Here is a 12,834-nt window from a genome sequence, read left to right as displayed (position 1 = left end):
TGATGTGATACTGAATTCTATTGGCTAGAATTTTGTTCAGAATTTTTGCATCTATATTCATGAGAGATATTGGTCTGTAATTTTCTTTTTTTGTGATGTGATGACATAAATATCTTTTAATGATTGCTTCTTGAGGCTTAATTGCTTCGTTTCCTCAGCTAAGCCCTCAAGTAACAGTGGAGAATCACTTAATTCAAATTACATTCCAAGGGGCGACCAAACGTTAGGGTCCAGAAAGACATCCTTCGTGGAGTTTCCGTTCTGCCAAAGCACCTGAGTCAGGATCCCATGACTGAATGTTTTAATCTTTGTGAAATACCAGTGACGAGTTATTACACATGTTCTTTGGTAAATAGAGGCTGCTTTGAACATTTGACACTCGTTAAAAACCCATTGCTGTCAAGTCTATTCTGACTCATAGCAAACACTTGACACAGCAGCAAGTATTTGGGAATTGGAAAGAGAGACGAGAATTGCTGTTGAGTCTGATTCACCTCTTTAAGACCTGAAAGCCTAAGACTTTGCTCTTGATAGTACAGGAGCAATTTTTTTTTTTTTTTTACAGCTTAGCCAAACTCTGGAAGAGTTCATTTTTCTTCCACTGCCTTTTTTTTTTTTTAAATTTTATTAAGGGAATTTTTGGATATACACAGAAGTAGGGAGAATAGTAATAAGCCTCTCTGTACCTTTTACCCAGATGCAACTATTACCAAAATATGACCAATCCTGTTTCATCTATGCCTTCTCTCCCACTCCTCACCTCTACTCTACTGGATTATTATGAAGTAATTCCCAGACACTGTATCATTTTACCCTTGAACAGTTCAGTATTTATCTCTAATAGATAAGAACATTTTTTAAACCATTGTCTCAGCCGAAGAAAGTTAACATTATTTCTTTAACATCATCGAATATGCTATCAGTGCTGCCAGTGTTAAACTTTCCCTCATTGTCCCATAAACTTTTTTTTTTCTAGTTGGTTTTTTTGAATTAGGATTCGAATAAGGTTTACACATTGCATTCAGTTGATGGGTTTCTTCAATTTCTTTTTGTCTGTAACAGTTTTTGTCCCTTTTTAAAATGCCATTTATTTGCTGAAGAAACCAGATCTTGTGCATTCCCTAGAATATCCCATACTCTGAGGGTGGGTGGGTGAGGGTGGCTGATTGCATCTCTGTGGTGTCATTTGACATGTTAATCTATCCTCTGTGTATTTCATGTAAACTTGTAGTTATAGCTAGAAGCTTGGTCATATTCAAGTTTACTTTTTGGCAAGAACATTTTATAGGTGATGCCGTATACTCACTATTGTATCACTACAGAGGCCTGTAATGTTTTATTGTTTCTCGCTCTCTTTATTTTATTTTACTTTATTTCATTTCTTGTAACATTAAGACTGACCAAATGTCAGCCTGATCTATGCATAATCCTTGAAATGGTTTTAGCTACCATTGATGACTATTGCCTAGAGCTGTTATTTCACTAGGGGCTGTAAAATATTGGTATTCTATCATATCTGCTTTAATTAGTAAGTAGAATTCTTCTATAAAGAAGAATTTTTCCTCATCAACTATTGGATTACCCTGAAATATGGTTTATACAGGCCAGGGAGGCTAAATGCTTGATTTTTTTTACCCCCTTTATTTACCAGATTTCAGACTAAGGGATTGGCATTATAGCAACCTTCAAATGGGACCAATCAATTAAAAATCTTTTTCATAGATTTTCTAAAAACATATTCAATGTGTTTTAATCTATTGTAGTTATTTTACTTTTTGATGCACACAGTGTCTCATCTTTGGCTAGCAGATTTTGGTGCCTCTCTCTCTCTCTTTTTCCTTATGTGTGTAATATATATAAGATACCTAGTAAAAGGTCTAGCCAACAGGTCTGTACACGTGCCCAGAGTGATAAGTGCCTTTATCTCTTGACATGACCCCAGTGAGTATAGATAGCTTCTTTGCTCTCTATTATGACAAGATGTTCCAGCATCCTATTGTGTATTTACTGTACCAGACCTGGCATCAGTCATCTCTCCAAGGATGCCAAGTTATTTCAGGTGGACAAGGTATTTAGTGTCCACAATCTAGACATTAGGGGTACTCCTTGCTACCGATTTGGCCATTCCTTTATGCCTTTTGTGTAGATGGAGCTAAGTATTAATTTTTTTAATAGAATATATCTTGAGTTTATATTAGATTCTGATTCAAATTCCTAGCTACAGGTCTCCTTGACCAATATTTCCTGTTACCAGGCTTTTATAAGATCCAGCTTAGGGAAAATTGACTTCATGATACATTTAGCTTGGGTTTAGGGAGATAAATTTATGTGACTTTCAGTGTAGTCAAGTTATTGCTTGTCATCTACTGTATGAATTATTTCTGTGGTCCCCAGAACCAGAAACTTGTGGATACTGGGGGAGAAACTAGCTTTGCAATGTATGGAGCCTGAAGCTAGTCTCTAGAAAATTCTTTTAACTGTAAGCGGAGGATTCAGTTCTTATCAACACCTAGTCAAAATGAAAGTGCTCTCCTGTCAGGAATATCTTTGATAATGTAGCATATACAATTTAAAAAACTGAATACATTTGAAAAATTTTATGGTAATCATGCAAAATAGAATTTATCAAAACTCCTGTGTTTGTAGGGCACAAAGTTACAAAAGGACTACAAATAACAAGCGCGTCTTTGTGTAAAGTTGCATGTTTTACACATTCCAGCTGTCAATAATAAAAAAAAAATGTTGATTAACCATTTAAGAAACAGAAGAAATTATTTTCTATGCTCTTTATATACATAGATATTAGAAAATTGTTATATGCAGAGATGATGAAAAAGATTACAGTAAAAACTGTAGAGACGGAAAATATCATAGAGGTATCTTAGGCAGTTAATAAGAATATGTTGTTATTATTTTCATTCTATGATACTTGAGGTATTTATCAGCTATTTAAAATTTATTGTTATGATTTCTTTCTTCAATCTACACAAATACGAACTTTTGTACCTAATTTTGTATTTTAATTTTATATTATTATTTTTAAAAGAGAGCTCTCCAAGTTGTAGAAACTTCAAGCCCCACAAAATTGGGGGCTACTGGGTTATGGTTGTTCTTAATGCAGTCCCTTCCATTTTTAGCCTTTCTCTGCCCTGATCTGTACATTGACCTCTGCAGATTGCCTCATGTGGTCTTTCTTGCTCTTTGGCTTCCAGTTGGGTTTACCCAATGAGAGGCACCAGCAGGAGTTCAAAAAGAAAGAGAAAAGAAAGGATGAAATATTCATTCCGTTAGTTCCTTTTATGTCTTTCTATAGTTGTAGCAGGGAATTTGCTTCTCTAAGTCCTCAGAACTTGGCAGAAGATTGCTACTCCGTGATTTCAGCTCTTACGGGGGTTTCGGTAACGCCATTCTCTTCCTTTTCCCTTTCAGGCCTCAAATATAATGGCTTCCCGCTATTGGTCCCTAGATGCCTTACCATCCTTGTTTTATTACATTGTTATATTCTTTTAGTTAAACCTTTTTTAGTATGCCATTTGTTTTCTGCGGGGACTGCTATGGTATTGAGTTTCAGCCTGGGTAGAGAAGGCTAGGATGGGGAATTAATCAAAGCTTTTAAGTGGAAGGTGAGCATCTAGCCCACATGATTGTACATGTGAAATGTTTTAACTGTTGTGATAGGTAGGAATCTCAGACCACTGATCCACAGTAGTCTTGCTTCAAATGCTCCAATTCTCCCAGACTAATAGGGAATTATTGGAGCTATCTGCTGAGTGAGGGTTTTGCCAAAGTCGTGGGTCTTACACATTGGCAAAGCATCAAGAGAGTTCAACTAGTCTTCAGTCCCAGTTCACACTGGTTCCATTTGATACACATTATACCTCAGCTGGCATGTTCCCTTCAGGCCCAGAAGCTGTGCTGTATCTGGACTCTGGCAAGGCAGGGATATCTTGTGCTTAGGTTTCAGGCTTAGCTGCAATACCACATAGCCATCCCCTCTGAGGGTGTCCAGGACACCTGTACTCTGTACTCTTCAAAGTGTTTGGAGTTATCCCACTTTCCCAACTTGCTGCTCACATGGGTATATCCCTCTCTTCCTTTCTCCTCTAGTACTTTTAACATAATATCTGCAAGTAGTTTAGACATTTATTTTATATAAGAAGAGTTTACTATTTCAAGTAACTTATATTTTCCATCTTGTGAAAATCCCTGAGGCAAAGTGATGAGGAGCTGAATGAAATGGGAAAAAGGAAAGATGTAGGGAGAATCACACATACTAAAACTATAGTATGTTATTATGCCCACAGACCACCCAGAATTGTTGTAGGGTGTTTAACAGTGTTATACAAAATGTTTCCTGGAGTCCATCTGGGGCAGATTTTTTGCCTGTTTGATTTCAGATGTATACTCTTTCTTTGCCCTGTTCTTTATTACAAGAGACTATCTCAGGCCCCTAGGCCTCTGCCATCTGGGTAGATTTAGCCAATGGCATACAGTGGCACAAGGAGGACATAAAGAGGAGGAAAAGCCAGCATATTCCTCCTTCTCTCTGCCTTTGGTGGCATCTCTGTGCTTTTGTGGGTTCTACTCCTGCTAGAAAACACCTCTCTTCAGGAACCCGGCTCCTGGATTTGGGAGCACAACCTCCTCCCTATGATCCTCTAGTTCTAGGATAGCAGCAGCTCATTGTTATTGCCAATATCTAGAATACCTCACCATCTCTCGTTTGGTTCCTTAGTTCTCTTTCACCACCTGTGCAATCAATGCCTTGATTAAATTCTATCTGTTTGAAATACCTAGAGTGATATCTGTTTTCTGATTGGAATCTAAATGATATAGTGTGTTTCTTCCCAATGAGAGAATTTATTTTCATCTGAGACCCCATTTTTACCAGAGATTGTTCGTATATAAAAAATAATACCCCAAATCAATCTAGCTTAAGTCAAAAGATATTTCTTGCGAGTATACAAATTTCATGGAATCCAAGATTAATTGTAAGTACTCAGAACATGAAATCTGTTCTGCTCTTTGATCTGGGCAGGCTCAACCTTCACTTCAACTTATATGAGTCTCCTGGAGAAAATTCTTGCCTATTTTCAGTCCATGGTTATTTTCAAGCAGTGATCTTTACAAGGTGACAATGTATTTATGTAACTGCATGATTTATTACCCACTTAGACTTGACTAGAGTCAGTGGGAGAAGTAACAGGTCAATTGACCTAGAAGACCCAAAATATAGGCTTAAGTTAACTCTCAAATTTAATTTGCTTCATGTCTTCATTTTTTCCCCTATGTCATTAACTCCTCCCAAATTTCTTTCCAGACCCTTTCTATTTTGTTTTAATTTTACTTTAGTTTCATGTATTTTTTTTCTTATTATAACATCTTCAGCATGGAGAATGAACCTTGTGTCCAGGACAAAAAGGAATTAGTTATGTGCAGATCCTCTGGTCCATTTGGTTGAACTCCAACTATAATCATGGGGGCTCATTTTATTTCATATAAACATCCTCCAATTTCCCCTTATTATTTTGACTGTATTGCTGTAAGGTCTTAGAGACCTGAAAATGTTTCCCTGACTTTATATATTGTATTTAAAACTGTACCTTCCTTCAAAGCAAAAACTTCCTCCTCTGTTCTATACTGCCCTATCACCAAATCATACTTTAGGAAGATCCAGAACCAGGGCAGTCCTAAGGGATTTCAGCAGCAGGAGCCTGTGGATTCCATTCCAGTGTCTCACCATTAATGTGTCTCAGCTCCCATCTGCTTTCATTTGTATTAGTTTAATGCATCTGACTGAATGCTAGACAGCCTGGGCTGAAGTGTTTGAGAAAGGGTATTTCAATTAAACCACTCTGCCCTTGTCTCTTAATTTATACCTAGTTGTTAAAGATTTGATCAGGATCTTAGCATTCCTTTCTAAATCATGAGGATTCACTTTTCCTTTCTCTAATTTAATAAGCAAAGATAATGATACAAATGCTAAGTCACTTCAACAAGAGGAGTATTATGACTTCTAATGAAAATGAGAGTTATTACAACAGGAGTACCATACACTTCGGAGAACATAACTTGTGGAAACTTGGCTAGCTGTCACAGTCTTGCTGAACATCCCTGTCTTCTTGACCCTATTGCACAGGTATTGATGGTCAATATCTGCCCTGCAGACTACTGCCATGAAAGGGAATCTAGAGGTTGCTGCCTCTGGTGAGGTGGCCGGTAGATATATAAGCCCTGAACCTAACTAATGACCTTATCTGGTTGATGTTTTGAAGTTTCTGCAGAACTAGAAAACTGCTAATCAAAATAACTCTTAGTCATGTATTCATTGGTTAGTCCATGAATGTTAAATAATAGTACAACCAATCATTAGTGGCCAAGGTGAGGGAATTTTGAGGTCCACTAGTGGTTGAACCACAGGTAGCAGAAAATGTCTGGAATAGCTTCAGTTGTTGAACTTTGGTAGGGGTTGCAAGTGGACTAGGGATCCAGAGAGTGTAGATTACCAAAGAACAAGTGTCCTGTGGAGGGAAACCTCCATGATTGCCAGCTTTTGCTGAGATGCTACCCTCATCTTCTTTAGATGGAGAAGCTAGGGCCACTTTTCAAATCGTAAAAATCTACGTGTAGCAGTGCAAAATGACTGCGTAAAAATACCATCTTTAGTGTTTATAATGGCAACCAAACCCACTGCATCCAGTCAATTCTGACTCATAGTGACCCTAAAGGACAGAGTACAACTTCCCCATAGGGTTTCCAAGGCTGTAATCTTTATGAAAGCAGACTGCCACGTGTTTCTCCCATGGAGCGGCCAGCGGGTTCGAATCACGAACCTTTTGATTAGCAGCTAAGCGCTTTAACCACTGCACCACCAGAGCTCCTTTATAATGGCAAAGTCAAGTTTATTTGTGTGGTAAATAGGTGAAACATATCATGGACTTTGACAAAGGATTATGCAGTAATTAGGGTGATATCTTTTTGTATATGTGTGTGATCTGATTCTCTAAAAGTTGATTGTAAGATTAGAAAGAATAGAAACCCATGCTACCCCAGATTCTACAGATTAATATTCCTTACTCATTCACCACTCCTACTGTCAACATTGAGACTGGACTAAGTGCAGACCACAGCGGAATTTGCCCAGAAGACTTAGATGAATTACAGAAGAAACGGAATGTGAACCACAGAACTTTACACAAAGGCATGATTTCTAGATAGCAAGATGCCCAACAGGCATCTTGTTGCTAAGTATTTTGGCTGAAAGTAAGGCCTCTTTAAAAATCAGCTGATGAGCATTAAAATTAGCAATTAGAACACTTTCAGATAGGACCTGAGAATTCTCTTAATTGAGTAACCAAGAACCTTGGATATAAGAAAAATGAAATTTAGAGCTTCTAATGTCAAGAACCATAGAAGAAGAGGGGACAAAGAATATGGAAGTAAAAATCTGAATTGTATTAGAGCAGAGATATTTCACTTACCACATGATTGAAGGTTTTCACCAGCTTCTTAGCAAGCTGGAATCAGCCATTGGCATTAAATCTCTGATGCATAATATTTATAGTTTGTGGTAACTAGTGATTCATAATTTTACTATTTTCTTAGGATTCTTTATTAGTATAGGTCCAGCCATTGATTTGTTCATTTTGCTGCTTTCATAAAGTTCTGAGTCAAGAAACTCATCCAAGTGCTGTTGAAGATAGAGATAAGCACCAGGAGGATGTTATCAGGTGATTTCAGAGACGTTCTAATTCACCTAGTGCTCAGATGAGAATCTGCTGTAGTCTGGTTTATGTCAGACTCTGTATGCTACAAGTCACCTCTGGGAAGAAAGGAGAAACTTGTTTCCATTGGAACAAGTGACTAGAAACAGCTTATAAATTGTGGCAAAAATGATTTGATATTGGGTGTTATTTAGGTTAAAGATGGTCACACCTAAATGTGTTATCTGTGTGTAGTGCCCAAAAGATTTAGCTTGATCACTTAACAGCTGTGTGACCTTAGACTGGGCATTTATCCATTCTGTGCTTCAGTTTCCTCATTTGTAAAATGGGGATAGCTATAAAAACTGCTTTATGGGGTTTTGTGAAGATTTAGTGAGATAATACAGGAAAATATTTGAAAAAAGCATTCAGTAAAGATTAGCTATTATTATTAATTACCTTGATAACAATTAATTACATCAATGATTAATTTCACCAAAATAAAGGCTGATATGAAATAAAGACTATCACATAGGAGTTTGGAAGCATGGCTTCTAGCCATGGGTCTGACAGTTATACCACAAAAGAGTTATAGAATTTTAGACTGGAATGTGAACTGATTTTGAGATAATCTGATTCAATTTTCTCAAATTATATGAAGAAATTGAGACCAGAGGATTCTTGCTCAAGACCACAAACTAGTTGGTACCAGCATGCGTTCCACTCTATTGCCTCTCTTAAATGCCATTACTTTCCTCATGTGCAAATCAAAGTGTTAGATTATATTATTTTTCCATCAATTCAATTAAAATATAGTTTCTTTGAAAGCTCAAATCATCAATATATTTTAAAAAATTATGTCTAAGTCTGCACATATTCATATTTTATAACCTAGCAATTCCACTCCTAGGTATATACCCAACAGAAATGTGTATTCCAAAAAATATAAACTAGAATGTTCATAAAAGCACTATTTGTAATAGTCAAAATTTGGAAAGTATCCAAATGCCCATCAACAGTTGAATGGATAAATAAATTGTTGTATGTTCACAAAATGAAATATGATACAGCAATGAGAATGAATGGACTATGGCTACACACAGTATCAGTGGATCTCACCAAGATGGTGTTGAGCAAAAGAAGTCACACACAGGATAGTTCTTATAATGCAGTTGCATTTATATAGAGCCCAAAATTATGCAGAATTAATCTATGTTGGTATAGGTGGGAGCGCTGATTACTCTTGTGGGGAGTAGAAATTGGGAGAGGGTATTTGGGGTTTCTGGGTGCTGGTAGTATTTTGTTTCATGATCTGGGTTCTGATTGCATGGGTGTGCTCAGTTTTCGAAAATTCAGAGGGTTTTATACCTATGATGTGTGCGCTTTTCTCTATGTATATTATACTTGGATAAAAAAGTAAAATAAACACAGTAAAACAAAAATATTTGTTATTGCCTGTTGCCAGCCACTATTCCAGGTGCTGTCATAATATAATGAACAAAACAGCAACATCCCTGCCCATATGAAGGCTATCTGTAGTGGAGAGTGTAGGATACAGATATATGCAATGAAGAAAAACTAAAGTTATTCCAGAACTGTAGATGGTCAGTGAGTACTGGATTTACTAAGTAGCTGCAGTGTAGCTACCATTGTGGTCTTTCAATTTATGGGGTCTGATATTATAGTTTAACATTTGACCATCCATCACTGCTCATTCTGTCTCTAAGACCTTCTTCCAAATATATATATTTAATCTGTAATTCTTGCTCTTTTCTTGGCTGTGTGCTGATTTCCAAGTGGTTTTAGACTCGTTTTTCATCAGTACATCAATGGACATGTGCCAATTACCACAAAGTGTTCTTTTCTGATAAAGGAATAGAAACACAGCAAGCTAGAAAAGCTCGCTATGGCAGCCAGTGGTTGTGTATGGGACCTATTACAGCCATTTATGTAACCTCAGTAGTGATCTGTTTACAAAGGAAAGCCAATTTGCTTTTTAAGATCTATTGCGCATTTAGTAACCTCACTGACAAATGCAGCATTCTTCAATATTATTGTTGCATATTTACAAAGTTGTGCTTTAATTGCCTTTCAAACAAAAAGGATGCTTTAATTATTATGCCTAATTGTGCAGAGCGAACAATTGCAAAAAACAGAGATAGGCATTGATGTTCCAATGTGCTTTTATAGGATAAATGAAGTCCAAGAATCAAAAGAAAATTGCTAAGAAAACAGATGAAGAACTCTTTGGGAACGTGCAGAGACTTTTATTGGGACCACATACAAGAGCCCTGAGAAAGAAAGATGCTGATTAGGGGGGAGAATACAGTGTGTTTTACTTTATCACTTTTAATTGTGTCAAAATGTCCCCATGGACTGAAGAAATGTATAAAGCTTCTAGCTTGAGTTTATAGTAAGGTTTATGGTATGACTTAATTTGAAGTTTTATAAGCACTATATTTTTTAATAATGGTTTCTTTTAGGGGACTTATGGTGAACATTTTTGAGTTGTTATCCCAACCCCTTGTTTTCTGGGAGTTTTCCCTTCCTCACACTTCTGTTAACTGTTAAACTTACAAACAGTCCTACCTAATACAGTTCCCTTACTTTTCACTGAATCTGTTTCACAGACAATAACATATGGATTACCACTATACAAAAATCCAGTAAGTGAGCTCAGCTCCCTTCTGGAATGAGAAGAGTATTAAATTAAATAAATAAAGGGGTAGAGAAATATGTTAAAATTCTCCCAAGAATGGTTTATATTTCATTTCACATTTGGAATTATGTTACATTAATGTTGAAGACTAATGGCATAAATCATTTCATTTTAACACTGTAAAGGTGTTTTTTTTTTTTTTTTTTTTTCTTTTCTCCAGTCTCAGCTTTTTTCTGGCTGAAGAAACTGGGGCTCAGGGAAGATAACAGACTTGCTCAGGTTTCACAGCTCGTCACTCCTAGTAGAGCTTTTCCATTTGGGACAGTAAAGAGAATGTGCATAACCTGCTACAGAATCTGAGCCTAAAAGCAGAGAGCTATATTCTAGAGAGAATATAAACCAGGGGTGATGGAGGCATCTTGGAGCAATTCTTTGGAATGCATGGAGAGTGGAGTTGTGAGTTCAAAGTCAGGTCCTTAAACAGCAAATTCCATTGCATGCCCTCTCGTAGCTTGACCCATCGTGCTACTGAATTTTAGAAAAGACTTCAGAAATCTGCATTTTGCTACCCCCTCCTTTCCATCTTCTAGGGTCAGAACTTCTTCTATTGTTCTTCAGCTTTCAACCTCCTTTGAGGAATCCCTAGGCTAGGGTTCAATGAACAACCATCTTGGGAAGATATCTGAGGTTACCAGCCATCAGAGAAAGGTATACTTTGGTGGGACAGCAGACAGGAATGTGGACTAGGAAGCACTTTGGGAAAATATGTTCTCAAAATGGAAAACAAAGCGAGGAATTCTACTTAATAAACTCACCTAGTCAGAGGTGATGAAGAACTAATCAGAAATTTATACATTTATGGGTGGCAGAGGATAATTCTCTGAATTTCAATCTCATTTCTCTTCAGTAGGCAAATTCCTTGACCTCTAAGCCTCGCTCATTTCATGTTTTTAAAGGGGACATATATAGCTTATATATATGGTTATATGACTTAAATGAGAAAATAAATGTTTAGAATTTAACACAGTAAGCATTCACTATGTATTATCAAAACTATGAAAGGATAATTTTTTAAAGGTAAAATCATGACTCTCACACAGATATAAAATGATCATGTGTAAAAGATTTCATATAACTCATTATTAAATGATATAATTAATTTCAAGGGGGAACCCAAAGAACAGACACATTTACAGACCAGGATTAATGAAGTTAGCTGCTCTAAACACCACATAGTTTTCCACTGGCGATACCCAGTAATCCTTTTTGCTTGTTCTGAATTTCCTTACATTACTGTAATTATTATTAATTCATCTTAGCTGCAGTTCTCCCATTTAGGCTCACTTATTAGAAAGGGCTGTACTATATACTTTTGACATATCATAAATCTCTTGTGCCTAAAACCCACATTTGTAATATAAATATTCCTGTCCATTCCAGGTATATTTTGCAGTAGAGTTCCACGACTACAAGCCCTTAATTATCAAACCTTCAATTCTTGGCCATAACTTAACCAACTTGGATTAAAGTCAAAGGATGAAAAATATGTTGAGGCTTAAACAAGAAAGAAAAACGGAAGTGGTCATGCTGGCAATTTACCCATTTAGAAAATGTCTAGGGCTATGAAAACTAAATCCACTGTTGGCAATGCACACTCAAGCAAGAAAGTCTATTTGATGCGGGAAATCGTACTCAACCTTTCATTTTCAGCAATTTAATCAAATCTCTCCTGCTCTCTCAAATATTTATTTAGTCTTATGTAATTTATGGTAACCATGGCACTTAGTATTACCCAGGTGTTAAATCTAATACAAAAAAGGTAAAAAGAATAGTAAAGAAGTATCAAGGGATGCCAAGGGAACTTACTAAGTATATTTCATTTAAATAATCCAATTCAACAGATCGAGGCAGAACTCTTTAAAAAAAAAGTACAACTTAAAAGAACTTGGCACAAATTGGAGCAAGCACCTTATGTGCAAACTGCCCAGATCATTAATTTTATTAACTTTTATTGTATGCTTCGTAGGCAGACTGCTTTATAATCATTGTGTTGGTTGTTCCTTACTCTTATTCTGTGATATAAGCAGATTCATATTAGGATCTCTGTTTAAAAATTGCACAGAGAAGCCAGTGACTTGTACAAGGGCACACTCAAGGCCACAGAAGCAGTGTTCTTTTCAGCTACTTTTTATCTCTCTTTTATGCAACCTGAGATTATCTCTGCTCAGAAACAGACCATTTCAGGAGCTCAGCCATGTCACCTTGAAGTACCTTCTCCTAAGACATTTTATCCTTCTCGGGAGCCTCAGTTTCATACCTGCTTCCTCTCCACCCGTCAGCAGCAATTCCACACATCTCCATGGGCTCAGCTTGTGAATCTGTTTAGTGATGCCACTCCACCAAATCCAAGAACCATTTTAGAAGAGAAGGATTAAATCAGAAATCCACAGATGCTAGTGGGTCACCTGATTA

Source organism: Trichechus manatus, unplaced genomic scaffold, assembly GCF_000243295.1.
Source record: "Trichechus manatus latirostris isolate Lorelei unplaced genomic scaffold, TriManLat1.0 scaffold00007, whole genome shotgun sequence".
Lineage (NCBI taxonomy): Eukaryota > Metazoa > Chordata > Mammalia > Sirenia > Trichechidae > Trichechus > Trichechus manatus.
The sequence above is the reverse complement of the archived record's forward strand: the minus strand, read 5'-3'. Positions refer to the sequence as shown.